Below are 15,107 nucleotides of genomic sequence, written 5' to 3'. Positions count from 1 at the left end.
TACATGCCTACTTACATGAATGTCATTCTATGATTGATAATGAAAATCACACTTCTCAGTCTATTTGTGATAGAAAGTGAAAGTCGCTCAGTCATGTCTGACTCTTTGCGACCCCATGGACTATACAGTCTATGGAATTCTCCAGGCCAGAATACTGGAGTGAGTAGCCTTTCCCTTCTCCAGGGGAGCTTCCCAGCCCAGGCACTGAACCCAGGTCTCCCTCATTGCAGGCGGATTCTTTACCAGCTGAGCCACCAGGGAAGCCCATTGTTCTAAGTCTTTCTCTCTAAAGTCATGCATTTGTAGATATGCTTTTCCATTTTGTCTGAAGGGAATGCAGTCATCATCTTCCCCAACTTACAAATGAAACAAAACCAAAAACCAAAAAAAAAAAAAAAAATGCTGCAGCTTGGAGAGAAGGTGGGAAATACAGAAAAACCAAGACTGAACCTAGACCGCCCAGCTCTGATTCTAACACTCTCTCCTCTACATGAGACCAGCGAGTCATAATTAGAGAAAACTATTGGAGAAAGAAGAGCTTATGATACAAAGTAAGGAATAATATCTCTTCAATGGGTGTCTAACGTTAGAGAGAGCCCTTCCACATATATCACAGCAATATCAGCTCATTCAATGCAAAGAGTGGAAATAGAGTAGAGGGATACTGTGAGTAAAAAGGAAATAAAAATTTTCTTCTTCCTTCTCTCCTGTTTTGATGCCACCCTGCAATGTTCAGCTATGGTAACAAGTGCCTGCCCAAAGTCTTCAGTAGAACTTCAGCCCCTGAAGAACTGGATCAGTACAGCCAAATCCAAAGCCCATTACTCTACAGTTCTGCTACGGCCATTCTAAGGCTCTAAGTATTTTATGACAGAGACAAAATTTATTCTCAAGCTCATCTATTCTTAAAAAGCACCATCGTACATGTTGGGCTTCCTTATTGTGAGACACTTAACTTTGTCTTACAAAAGACTGAAGAAATTCACTGAGAAAGCTCAACTCTAGAAAGGGTTAATTCAAGTAGTGATATCATAGAGGACCCTGTTAGATGTTCCCTAAGACAAAGAGAAATAAAATGATCTACTGGGAATTCAATTTTGAAGAGTGAACAACTTAAGGATAAAATTTACTATCATACCTTTTGGATTCTAAGGAATTTTTTAGCAGTAATAAAAACCATAATGTATCATACTATTGGCATTATTAGGGTTTTTAAAAATAGGTTGTTACTTAGCAAATAAGTGTGGTTTATAACCCTTGACAAAGGCAAATCAAGGGAAAATGACATCTACAGATGAACATTAATGAATGTTTTAGAAATATGTGTCCAAGGAGACTTTGGAAAAAACGTAAGTCTTTGAAAGTGCTAGGCATCATAACTAAGTAAATCTGTTATCTAATAACTTGCACTGTCCTCTATTTGAAGAAAAACCTGTTGAAAGGGGCAGGTGTCCTATGAGAATCTCAAAAGTGGAGGATGATTCACCTCCAGCTGCTACAGAGCACAAGTCTCTTATCACCAGGCAAGTGCAGCCCATGTCCAAGGAGGGCAGTGGGACCAATGCCCTCAGATAAGGTCTCCTGTTCTGAGCCCAAAATGTATTCAGTTCAGTTCAGTCGCTCAGTCGTGTCTGATTCTTTGCGACCCCATGAATCCCAGCATGCCAGGCCTCCCTGTCCATCACCAACTCCCAGAGTCCACCTAAACCCATGTGCACCGAGTCGGTGATGCCATCCAACCATCTCATCCTCTGTCGTCCCCTTCTCTTTTTTTAATATAAATTTACTTATTCTAATTGGAGGCTAATTACTTTGCAATATTGCATTGGTTTTGCCATACATCGACATGAATCCGCCCTCAATCTTTCCCAGTGTCAGGGTCTTTTCCAATGAGTCAGCTCTTCGTATCAGGTGGCCAAAGTATTGGAGTTTCAGCTTCAACATCAGTCCTTCCAATGAACTTTCAAGACTGATCTCCTTTAGGACGGACTGGTTGGATCTCCTTGCAGTCCAAGGGACTCTCAAGAGTCTTCTCCAGCACCACAGTTCAAAAGCATCAATTCTTCGGTGCTCAGCTTTCTTTATAGTCCAACTCTCACAATCATACATGATCAAAATGTATTAGTCAGACATATTTCAATTGTAAGTCAAAGAAACCCACTCAAGCAGACTTAAGAAGGAGAAGGATCTGGGCTGAAACACTTACAGACGGACCTGGTCTCAGGCAGTTCAGGGATTCAAACACTGCCTTGTGTTCATCCTTGCTGAGTCCCTGTTTTGTTTTGTTTTTTAATGGATGGATAACCAGTTACAATATTGTGTTAGTTTCTGCCACACATCAACATGAATCAGCCATAGGCATGCATATGTCCCCTCCCTCCTGAACCTCCCTTCCACCATCCCACCCCTCTAGGTGGTCACAGAGCATCGAGTTTGAGCTCCCTGCATCGTACAGCAAATTCCCACTGTCTGTCTATTTTATGTGCACTTGAGTCAGTTCTAATGAGGTGGATGAACCTAGAGCCCACTATACAGAGTGAAGTAAGTCAGAAGGAGAAGAACAAACATCATATATTAACGCATATGGATGGAATCTAGAAAGATGGTGCTGACGAACCCATCTGCAGGGCGATGGAGGCACAGATGTAGAGAACAGACTTGTGGGCGCGGGGGTGAAGGGAAGGAGGGGTGAATTGGGAGAGCAGCGCTGAAGCATATGCCTCACCATACGTGACACAGTCCCTGCTTTAGATGCACCCCCCATCCAGTCTCCCGGATCCACGTTTCTCTGTCCGTCGACGTCATCCCTCCTCGCTGAGGCCGAGGACAGAGGGACACAGTCAACACAACCCAAGAGGGAAAAGAAAGCTCTTTTCTCTCAGAGACAATATTGCCCTGGCTTGTGCTATTAGGCTCACTCTTTTTTTTTTTTTTTTTTACTTTATTTTACTTTATAATACTATATTGGTTTTGCCAAACATCAACATGAATCCGCCACCGAGCTAAACACTAGAGCTGAGGGGATGGGACATTAAGTTTCCTCTCTAAGTCGCAGGCCCATCCATATAACCAGGCTAGAGAGACCTTGTCACTGGTGGTCCCTACTGAGCTCACAGGGGATGAGGAAAGGCCATTCCCAAGGGAGGGGGGAAGGCAAATAAAATAACAAATATCCAACACACACATTCACTATGCAAACTTACATACACAAAGTCTGTTTCCCACATAGACTTTCCCACCAGGGCAGCAAGGCGATACTCACTGGAGGAGTGTTTCCACATACTTGCAATTACAAGTCTCAATATCTGGCTGCCATTTCAGAACTCTTCAGTGTTTGATCAGTTTGAGTCCGTCCCCTGAGCTTCATGAACCAATAACTAAACAGGCTGCCAATCTAAAGGATGACTTTGAGTAAATTAGAAAAATGTGCTCCTGCCTCAAGACACTTTAATGCCGTCTGCCAAAAATTGGCTAAAATGACATGCGTCACGTCAATGAGGGAAATACTGCTCCATGGAGTTGCGTAATGCAAAACTTCCACAACCAAGATCTGTAGCCCTGACCAGGAGCTGGAGACACGCGCTCTTGCCCTGGTGCTGTTGTTCTGTAAGATGCTAGGTATCCCTGACCTAACCTTTGTACTGCTCCAAATGCAGGCTCACCAACATCATCAACAGATGTCTAAGAAGTACCCACTTTGTACATATGGCTGAACAAGAAAAGACGATCTTTGCTCCAAATCAAATTTTCTCCATCTGATTGAAAAATAAAACACAGGGATCCTCAAGTTCTTTGAAAGGATAGAGCAACATTTTGAGCATTGAAAAAGGCTAAATGGTAAGAACTACCAGCCCTAAAATAATTTTACTACTGTCTAAAATTTTCTTTAATAAGTTCCATTGTATTCTCTTAAGAAATCCTTCATAAAACAAACATTATTTAATTAGGAGCATTGTATATCAATTCATGTGATGAAATAATCATATACAATGAGTTGCACAGAAATTTTCATATCCCATTAAATCTTGCAAGTACTTGAAAAGTATCTTGGAAGCTCGCTAGTAGGTGTCTGAGCAAATCCGTACTTCCCTCACATGTCTTCTTTTACAGTTATCACATGACTGTCAGTTTTACACATTGACATTTTGTTTGAATAAAGGGTTTTATTGTTTTTAAATGTTTGAAAGTCAATGCATTGATTGATATTATAATTTCTCTCTTGGCATGTACATGCTGAGTAAATGTTATACCCTAAGACAAGCGGAAAGAGTCATAGGGGCAAGGGCATTTGAAAAAAAAAAATGAAACCCAAGGAAAATGTGAAATTCATCAATTCCGTCATTAGAGGGAGTGCAAGGCAAGCATGGAACTCAGATTCCAAGCACTTACGGAAAATAGAAAAAAAAAAATGAGTATACAATTCCAATGAGATGAGTTGATGAAAGAGCTTCCCTTTCTATCTGCAAACTTGGTGTTTTTTGTATGCTGGAGCTGGCCCTGCAAAAGAAAGTTTCTTCTCCTAGAAGAAACTACATTCAGCATAAATCTTGGAGATTATCAAGAACTATACATTTGGCACAGACTTTATGAAGCTAGGAAGGATACAACTGTACTAGCAAGAAGTATACAAAGTGTATAAACTTAAGCACAGAGGATTTTGGGGGCAGTAAAATTCTGTATGATTCTCTAGTGGGGGATACATGTCACTATACATTTATCAAAACCCATAGAATGTAACCAGCAAAAGTGAACTCTATTGTAAACTACAGACTTTGGGTGATAATAATATGGTCATTTAGGTTATCAGTTGTAACAAATGCACTACTCTGGTGGGGAATATTGATGACAGAAAAGGCTATGCATGTGTCAGGGCAAGGAATATGTGAGAAATCTTGGTACCTTCTCCTTAATTTTACTGTGAACCTAAAATTGCTCCAAAAAATAAAATCTACTTTAAAAATTTGTGTTAGTTTTTCAGTCATGTGTCCTACTTTGCGACCTATGGACTGTAGCCTGCCACACTTCTCTGTCCATGGTATTTTCCAGGCAAGAATACTGGAATGGGTTGCCATGCCCTCCTCCAGGGGATCTTCCTGAGGATCAAACCCAGGTCTCCCACATGGCAGGCACACTGTTTATGGTTTGAGCCACCAGGGAAGCTTCTCAGTAAACTCAGTACCATACATGGATTATAAATTTGCTATTTGACCTAGAGACCTATGAATGACTCACTCCGAACCATTTCTCCTTCATTAAGATTGAGAACAGATCTTCATCAGGAGAGCTGGCAAGGTAATACAATGCAATCAATTACCTAAAAAATGCAAGTTAGAGTTTTACCCCCATCTAGATGGACAGTGGCCATAATATTGCCCTCTATTTACAGAACTCTCAAGAGCTGTAGGGTTTTTTAAAGCCTCAAAAGATCTTGACATGGGTAACCTGATTAAAAGACACTTACTTCTTGGAAGAAAAGTGATGACCAACCTAGATAGTATATTTAAAAGCAGAGACATTACTTTGCCGACTAAGGTCCATCTAGTCAAGGCTATGGTTTTTCCAGTGGTCATGTATGGATGTGAGAGTTGGACTGTGAAGAAGGCTGAGCACCAAAGAATTGATGCTTTTGAACTGTGGTGTTGGAGAAGACTCTTGAGAGTCCTTTGGACTGCAAGGAGATCCAACCAGTCCATTCTGAAGGAGATCAACCCTGGGATTTCTTTGGAAGGAATGATGCTAAAGCTGAAGCTCCAGTACTGTGGCCACCTCATGCGAAGAGTTGATTCATTGGAAAAGACTCTGATGCTGGGAGGTACTGGGGGCAGGAGGAGAAGGGGATGACAGAGGATGAGATGGCTGGATGGCATCACGGACTCTATGGACATGAGTCTGAGTGAATTCTGGGAGTTGGTGATGGACAGGGAGGCCTGGTGTGCTGTGATTCATGGGGTCACAAAGAGTCAGACAGGACTGAGCGACTGAACTGAACTGAACTGGACTGAACCTGATGTGGTCATCAAAATTATCCTAAAACATATGCAAATATCCATCACACGAATGAGAAAATCAGCCTCAGAAAGCTGTGATTTTCCCAAAGTTATGTCAACTGTATGTTGGTTCAACTCTTTTGTTCTTAGACAGATGTCAGAATTGGATTCTTATTCCACTACATCAGAGGGAGAAAGACACACAAAAAAAATCCAAGCCTGGGTTGATTCTTTGCAAATTTGGTAACAGAGAGGGTGGATGCCCTTCTTCCAAGGCAAATCCCTTACATCTTCATTTTAGATCCTATCCCTTCCTACTTCCCAGGAATTATAGTTAATCAATGATATCCTATTCTCATTTGTCTTCAATATCTTCTTTTGTTCCTGGATTTTTTTTCCTCCAATATATATGTGACTATCCCAAATCTCTCAAATCTCAAACAAATTAACCAAACTTTTCTTCACCCTATGCTCTACTTAGACTGTATTCTATCCTTCTCTACTCAGACTTTCAAGTTCAGTTCAGTTCAGTTCAGTCGCTCAGTTGTGTCCGACTTTTTGTGACCCATGAATTGCAGCACACCAGGCCTCTCTGTCCATCACCAACTCCCAGAGTTCACTCAGACTCATGTCCATCGAGTAGTGATGCCATCCAGCCATCTCATCCTGTCGTCCCCTTCTCCTCCTGCCCCCAATCCCTCCCAGCATCAGAGTATTTTCCAATGAGTCAACTCTTCACATGAGGTGGCCAAAGTACTGGAGTTTCAGCTTTAGCATCATTCCTTCAAAGGAACACCCAGGGCTGATCTCCTTCAGAATGGACTGGTTGGATCTCCCTGCAGTCCAAGGGACTCTCAAGAGTCTTCTCCAACACCACAGTTCAAAAGCATCAATTCTTCAGCTTTCTTCACAGTCCAACTCTCACATCCATACATGACCACAGGAAAAACCATAGCCTTGACTAGACAGACCTTTCTTGGCAAAGTCATGTCTCTGCTTTTGAATATGCTATCTAGGTTGGTCATAACTTTCCTTCCAAGGAGTAAGTGTCTTTTAATTTCATGGCTGCAATCACCATCTGCAGTGATTTTGGAGCCCCCAAAAATAAAGTCTGACACTGTTTCCACTGTTTCCCCATCTATTTCCCATGAAGTGATGGGACCAGATGCCATGATCTTCATTTTCTGAATGTTGAGCTTTAAGCCAAACTTCTCACTCTCCTTTCACTTTCATCAAGAGGCTTTTTAGTTCCTCTTCACTTTCTGCCATAAGGGTGGTGTCAGACTTCTCAAAGACAGTCTCTAATAATTCACTTTATGACCTCTTTTTTTGTCCTTCAGCCTAAGCCACTGTACCTTCTACTCCTTTCATGCCATTTTAATTATACCAATTTAACCAGTGACATTTCTATTAATAATCCAAATGAGAATTTCTCCATTACGAATTACTGGACATCTTAGCTGCATTTTACAACATTGATTGCAACCATTTTCTTGGCACTCTTTCCTTCCTTGGCTTTTGGGCTGGGGAAACATGGAATGAAAGAGGAACGGAAAGCTTTCAAGACAAAAACAACAATGTATGTAAAGACTTTAAGGCACAAGGGAAGTGATCCAAAGAACTAAAGGGCAGTCATTGTGATTGGAATATGTTAGTGAGAGGAAGCATAGCTGAAGATGGGCTGTGGATAGAAGCTATGATCATGCAGGTCATTTTTAAAATTTTAGATTTTACCCTAAAAAGAAAGACTAAAGGATATGATGGAAGGATATGATCCGATTTGTTCTTTAACCACTCTGGCTATACTCAAGAGAAAACATTGCACAGAGGAGGCATGGGCTTCCCTGACAGCTTAGTTGGTAAAGAATCTGCCTGCAATTCAGGAGACTCTAGTTTAATTCTTGGGTCAGGAAGATCTGATGGATAGGGATAGGCTACCTACTCCAGTATTCTTGGGCTTCCCTTGTGGCTCAGCTGGTGAAGAATCTGCTTGCAATGCGGGAGACCTGGGTTCAATCCGTGGGTTGGAAAGATCCCCTGGAGAAGGGAAAGGCTACCCACTTCAGTATTCTGGCCTGGAGAATTCCATGGACTGTATAGTCCATGGGGTCACAAAAAGTCGGACACGAGTGAGCGACTTTCACTTTGATGGAGGAGGCTAATCTTTCATATGACAGAGGATGATGATTCAAAGTGGACTTGTGGTTGTAAAGCTATAGAGAAATAACTAGATGCCACTTTATTCTAGTTTTAGTGTGATTTTTTGACCACTCTGTTTTTTCTGTGACTCCCAATTTACCACTCCTAAAATACTGATGTCATCCAAAATGGAGTTTGTATACAGCTGAACGTTTTCATTTTATTATTCACTATTGTTTCTAAATCAGTATCACCTATATAGCTTCCAAAATAAAATGTCCAGACTCAGTTTCTTGTAACATTTGTCATATGCAGTGGCCATGAGATCATGCCTCTCAGATCTCTGACAGCAAGGAGTATAACTTCCTTAGTTCACCGAGGGGCCTGGCGGCTTCTCACTGAAGCCATCACATTTGTACTGAGGCCATCACATTTGTACTGAGGCCATGCTGAAGGCCAGGCATTTCCCTAATTCATTAATTTCTTCTACACTTAACCCTATTGTGCCGTCTGTTTCTTGGCAACCCAAACTAACCCTAGGGGTACCAATAGTAAACCCAGATAAAGACAGTAAGATCAAGAACTGGGTGGTTGCCTCCTACCTGGCAGCTGAATTGGATGCCGTCCAGGTTAGTAGGGGGTCACAGTTCGTTGTTAACACAAGGTCTGGGCAGGTCATTCCAGTGGCTATTCTCTTGCTATCTGCACATGTCCTGCTTGACCAATCCCTGCTTCACTCATATGACTATCCAGTTCACTTAAGTACAGGGCTTAATCAACAACAACCTATGTGCTTGCCCATTCCCCAGCCTCTGGTTTCCCTGGTAACTGGTGAGCCAACCTGAGGTCAGTTCCCCCAAGAAATGGTAGCCTCTTTGTCCCCCAAGTAATGAAGATAGTTGCCATGTCCTGCCTGCTGTTGGCAATATGCACGGTGGGATGTCTCTCCAGGAGGACCGTTTGTTTTGGACTTGCAAGACCTGATTTCCAATAAGTCACTGATGTCTCTGTTACTATGTCTGAGCCCTTTCTTCAGTCCTGAGGTGGGCAGCTGCAAGGCTTCCAGGCCTGTGGGGTACAGCCCAATACACAAGGTGACAATATAAATGTTAAAACTTCAATAATAGTAATGTGGGGAAATACCCCAGAGGAGGAGAATGCCATGCTATGTGCAATGATGGGCATTCTAAAACACCAACCGTAATCCCTGCTAAGTTTTTCCAACACACTATGGAAGGATAATGAGAGACTGAGGGCTGTTAAAAAGCCATTAATGGCTAAAAGGGAAAGCACTATGTCCTCTCTAATAACCCACAGGAGGCTCTTTTCTCAGATAGAGGAAGGGCAGGCATAACTGAACAATAAGCTGAAGACCTAATTGTTAGTCTCAGAGTCCAAGAGATATTTGAGTGCTCAGCCAAAGCAGGTATGTTATGTAAAAGTCAAGTTCCTGGTGGGGAAATGTGGGACACTTAAGATAGGACCATCTGAATGGATGCCCCTCAGGCTGTTGTCCCTGAAACCTATGGATTTACATTAATGAACATTCTGTAGAGACCTCTCCCTCATAAAGCATTACCAGCTCCCCTCAGAAACATTCTGTTTGATCCACCAGAGAGAGAACCACAAGAGTTAAAGCTGAGCAGAACTTGACTGGAAACATAATGGATCCAATAAAAGACAAAAATAAACGATATGCCTAAAGAGTAGCAAGAAATAGTATTTACCAGCAGGAGCTAAGGGCAAATTCCTAAGACTGATTTAAGAATACTAGATCAAGTAGAAGAGAAGATAAGACCAGATAAGGAAGAATTCATTGATTTGGGGATGTTTCTTTGGACACAGAATTTAGCATCTTAGCAATGTCTCCAGGGAACGGCCAGTTCACTGCCAGGATGGCTTGTAGAGGCCTGGTAAAAATAATGGCCGCTGTCAAGAAAGTGGAAATGTCTGACTCATCCTAAAGGAGAACAGAGAAAGAAATAGGCTGGGAGAAGTGGAATAATATGTGAGGCCAGAAAAACTCGCACAGGACTTTGATCCATGGGAGGGCTCAGGGTACACTCACCAAGGCCATCAGGACTGTGCTGGTGAGAAGGGCACTCCCTTGACAGACCAGGTATGGTGGTAAGGAAGGCATTCACATAACGGGGCTAGTTAATGGGATTCTGATATAATTGAAGGCAGGTGTTACGATGCTCAACTGCCAAACCCAGGAGGCTACGATTATCATGAGGATCAGCAAGGTCAGAAGGGCAACCAAGGTCGCTGGACCTTCAGAGAATTGAGACAGTTAAGAGTGAGTGGTGCCCCAATCTGCAAAATTGATAGCCAGCCCACCTACTTGCTGCCTTCCGTCTGTCACTGGGGGATGGGGAGGTAAGCAAGAATGGAGGAGCAGGACTCTACACTGAAAGTGATGACTCTAATAAAAAGCCACAATCCTTTGCTCATTTTCCAGACCTGAGCTATTTTCCAGATCCAGAATAGGAAGCCAGTGGCTGGGGTGGCAGCCAAGGACCTAGGAAGAAGACCCTGCCTTCCACACTGTGATGACCCTCTCAGCCCTTCCCCTAAAGGGATATAGAGCCTTATAGGGTGAGTGAATGTCCTAGAGAAGAAAAGACACTTGCTGATGACCTGAGAGAAGGCAAGCTAGTAACAAGGCTAGAAGTGCTAAGGAAGGTTTTAAGGAAAAAGTGCACTGACTCAGTAGGACTAAATCTCATCTACTGTTTGTCATTTGGGGCTTCCCTGGTGGCTCAGATAGTAAAGAATCTGCCTGCAGTGCCAGAGGCGCAGGTTTGACCTCTGGGTCAGGAAGATCCCCTAGAGAAGGGAATGGCAACCCACTCCAGTATTCTTGCCTGGAGAATCCCACGGACAGAGGAGCCAGGCGGGCTACAGCCCATGGGGTCACAAAGAGTCAGACATGACTGAGCATGCACATCACCATCATCATATAACCCATGGACCAAAGAATACATCAAAAGAAAAGCAGTAGGGACTCCCCTGGTGGTCCAGTGGCCAAGACTTAGCTTTCCAATGCAGGAGGTGTGAGTTCAATCCCTGGTCGGGGAGCTAAGATCCTACATACTTAGTGGCCAAGAAACCAAAAAGCAAAACAAAGAAACAATGTTGTAACAAATCCAATTTAAAAATGGTCCATATTTTTAAAAAAAATCTTTAAAAGTGAGAAATAATAAAATACTACTGAAATAATGAAAATGAAAATGCAATATATCAAAATTATGAGATACAGCTATTGCCTACATAAATTTTCCCTTGTCTCCATATGTGATAATTTTATTTATGCGTATTCATTTAGCATCTAGAATATAAGCTCTATGAGGCAACAATCTCATTTTTTTCTCCACTGCACATGTAGTCCCTAGAATAATGCCCAGTCCCAATTAAAGAAATATATGTACCTGAGGGCTCCCCAGGTGGCCCAGAGTGGTAAAGAACCCGCCTGCCAATGCAGGAGATGTAAGAGACGTGATCCCTGGGTCGGGAAGATCCCCTGGAGGGCACGGCAACCCACTCCAGTATTCTTCCCTGGACAATCCCATGGACAGAGGGGTCTGGTCAGCTATGGTTCATAGGTTGCAGAGTCAGACACAATCGAAGCAATTTACCACACACATGCATGTAACATTAAAGGGTAATAAAAATACTCAAAGTCATTTAAAGAAATTGAACAAGCCAACTTTTTATATATATAATTTTTTCAAACTGGAAATTCTTAAAGTGAAAGTGAAGTGAAGTTGCTCAGCCGTGTCCGACTCTTTGCGACCCCGTGGACTGTAGCCTACTAGGCTCCTCCATCCATGGGATTCTCCAGGCAAGAATGAATACTGGAGTGGGTTGCCATTTCCTTCTCCAGGAGATCTTCCCAACCCAGAGATCGAACCCAGGTCTCCCACATTGCAGGCAGATGCTTTACCCTCTGAGCCACCAGGGAAGCCCTTAAATATACACCAAAATTCTTATATACACCAGGCGAAATTCTTAATTATACACCAAAAAAGAGAAAACAGTATAATGAACTTATCCATGTGTGCATAGTTGTGTCCAACTCTTGCCACCCTGTGGACTGTAGACCTCCAGATTCCACTGTCCATGGAATTTCCCAGGCAAGAATACTGGAGTGGGTTATCTGGTGGGCTATAGTCCATAGGTTTCAGAGTCCGATACGACTGACTTGACTTTGTACACACATACACACAAATACTTATATGAGTCCCATCACTCAGAAGCAACTACAACAAAAACTTATTTCATATCCTTCCAGAATTTTCTAGACATATATAAAGATATTTGTATTCTTTTTTTACAACAATGGACTAACACTATCCACATCAGCTTGTAGGCTGCATTTCCTCAACTAACAATATATTGGCAAGTTATTTAAGTGCAACCAAATGAAAATTTACATCAATTACTAGTGGTTGTATAGTATTCTATTATATAGATTTACCCTAATTTATTTAACTAATCTCTACCAATGGACATGTAGTTATTTCTGGGTTTTATAAAATTAATTTTTATTATAAAAAATGCAATAATTCACATATACCCACACATCATACTTACTTGACTATATTTTAAGGATAAATTTCTACAGGTAGAATGACTGGCTTAAAAGGCATGCACATCTAAATGTTGGCTACAAAATGACAAATTCTAGAAATAATATACAAATCTCATAGCACATTAAGCTAGTTTTTTTTAAGCTATTATCTTGATCTTGGAATCAAATATATGTTAATACTTGTATGTCTACTACATGCATAATTTGTCCCTTTTACTCCAATAATTGTTCAAATAACACTTTTTCCTTGCAGCGTCTTTGTGCATGTTCAGTTACTAAGTGGTGTCCACCTCTTTGTGACCCCATGGACTTGTAGCTTGCCAGGTCCTTCTGTCCATGGGATTTTCCGGGCAACAATACTGGTGTGAAGTGAAGTGAAAGTTGCTCAGTAGTGTCCAACTCTTTGTGACCCCATGGACTATACAGTTCGTGGAATTCTCCAGGCCAGAATGCTGAAGGGGGTAGTCCTTCCCTTTTCCAGGGGATCTTCCCAACCCAGGGATCAAACCCAGGTCTCTCGCACTGCAGGCAGATTCTCTACCAGGTGAGCCACCAGTGAAGCTCTGCAGCATCTCAGTAGTCCATTAACAAAATACTGATAACAACTGTGCATTTTAAGATTTGCCTAATATTTATAAGCCAGTTGTTGGTTTTTCAAATTGTTAATGAATCAACTACTCTACCAATAATGATTAACAGTTGAATAGAATGAATCTAAGCAAGCACTTATTTCACTTACTGTCACCCTGCTTACTTAACTTATATGCAGAGTACATCATGAGAAACGCTGGACTGGAAGAAACACAAGCTGAATTGCTGGGAGAAATATCAATAACCTCAGATATGCAGATGACACCACCCTTATGGCAGAAAGTGAAGAGGAGCTAAAAGCCTCTTGATGAAAGTGAAAGTGGAAAGTGAAAAAGTTGGCTTAAAGCTCAACATTCAGAAAACAAAGATCATGGCATCTGGTCCCATCACTTCATGGGAAATAGATGGGGAAACAGTGGAAAGTGTTAAGACTTTATTTTGGGGGGCTCCAAAATCACTGCAGATGGTGACTGCAGCCATGAAATTAAAAGACACTTACTCCTTGGAAGAAAAGTTATGACCAACCTAGATAGCATATTCAAAAGCAGAGACATTACTTTGCCGACTAAGGTCCATCTAGTCAAGGCTATGGTTTTTCCTGTGGTCATGTATGGATGTGAGAGTTGGACTGTGAAGAAGGCTGAGTGCCAAAGAATTGATGCTTTTGAACTGTGGTGTTGGAGAAGACTCTTGAGAGTCCCTTGGACTGCAAGGAGATCCAACCAATCCATTCTGAAGGAGATTAGCAATGGGATTTCTTTGGAAGGAATGATGCTGAAGCTGAAACTTCAGTTCTTTGGCCACCTCATGCGATGAGTTGACTCATTGGAAAAGACTCTGATGCTGGGAGGGATTGGGAGCAGGAGGAGAAGGGGACGACAGTGGATGAGATGGCTAGATGGCATCACTGACTCGATGGACATGAGTCTGAGTGAACACGGGGAGTTGGTGATGGGCAGGGAGGCCTGGCGTGCTGTGATTCATGGGGTCACAAAGAGTCAGACACGACTGAGCAACTGAACTGAACTGAACTGAAGCAAGCACTTATTTTGAAAATGCCTTAAAACTTGAGCAGATTATTTGACATTAAAATTACCTACTCAAGGTTAAAGTATTCTTTCTCCTCTCCTACAAATCCCTGTAGCTAATTTGAAAGGTAGGTACTCTGGGAATTAAATTCCAAGTCTAACACAGTTACTCCGAAATAGTGTTCGTTTGAGCCTCAATTTGTCCAATGACAAGATACAAATAACAGCACTTGTATAACAGCTGCATAACAGAAAAATGAGATAGATGTCAGATAATTACTGGAGTCCCCCATACTAGTTCCAGGCACTTTATACTACTATAAACTTCATAAAAGATCAATTGGCAACATCCATTGGATCACTGGAAAAGTAAGAGAGTTCCAGAAAAATATCTACATCTGCTTTTCTGACTATGCCAAAGCCTTTGACTGTGTGGGTCATCACAAACTATGGAAAATTCTTCAAGAGATGGGAATATCAGACCACCTGACTGCCTCCTGAGAAATCTGTATGCAGGTCAGGAAGCAACAGTTAGAACTGCACATGGAACAACAGACTGGTTCCAAATTGGGAAAGAAGTACATCAAGACTGTATATTGTCACCCTGCTTATTTAACTTGTATGCAGAATACATCATGAGAAACGCAAGGCTGGATGAAGCACAAGCTGGAATCAAGATTGCCGGGAAAAATATCAATAACCTCAGATATGCAGGTGACACTACCCTTATGGCAGAAAGTGAAGAGGAACTAAAGAGCCTCTTGATGA

The sequence above is a fragment of the Ovis aries genome, chromosome 5 (assembly GCF_016772045.2).
Source record: "Ovis aries strain OAR_USU_Benz2616 breed Rambouillet chromosome 5, ARS-UI_Ramb_v3.0, whole genome shotgun sequence".
Classification (NCBI taxonomy): Eukaryota; Metazoa; Chordata; class Mammalia; order Artiodactyla; family Bovidae; genus Ovis; species Ovis aries.
This window is presented reverse-complemented; position numbering follows the sequence as displayed.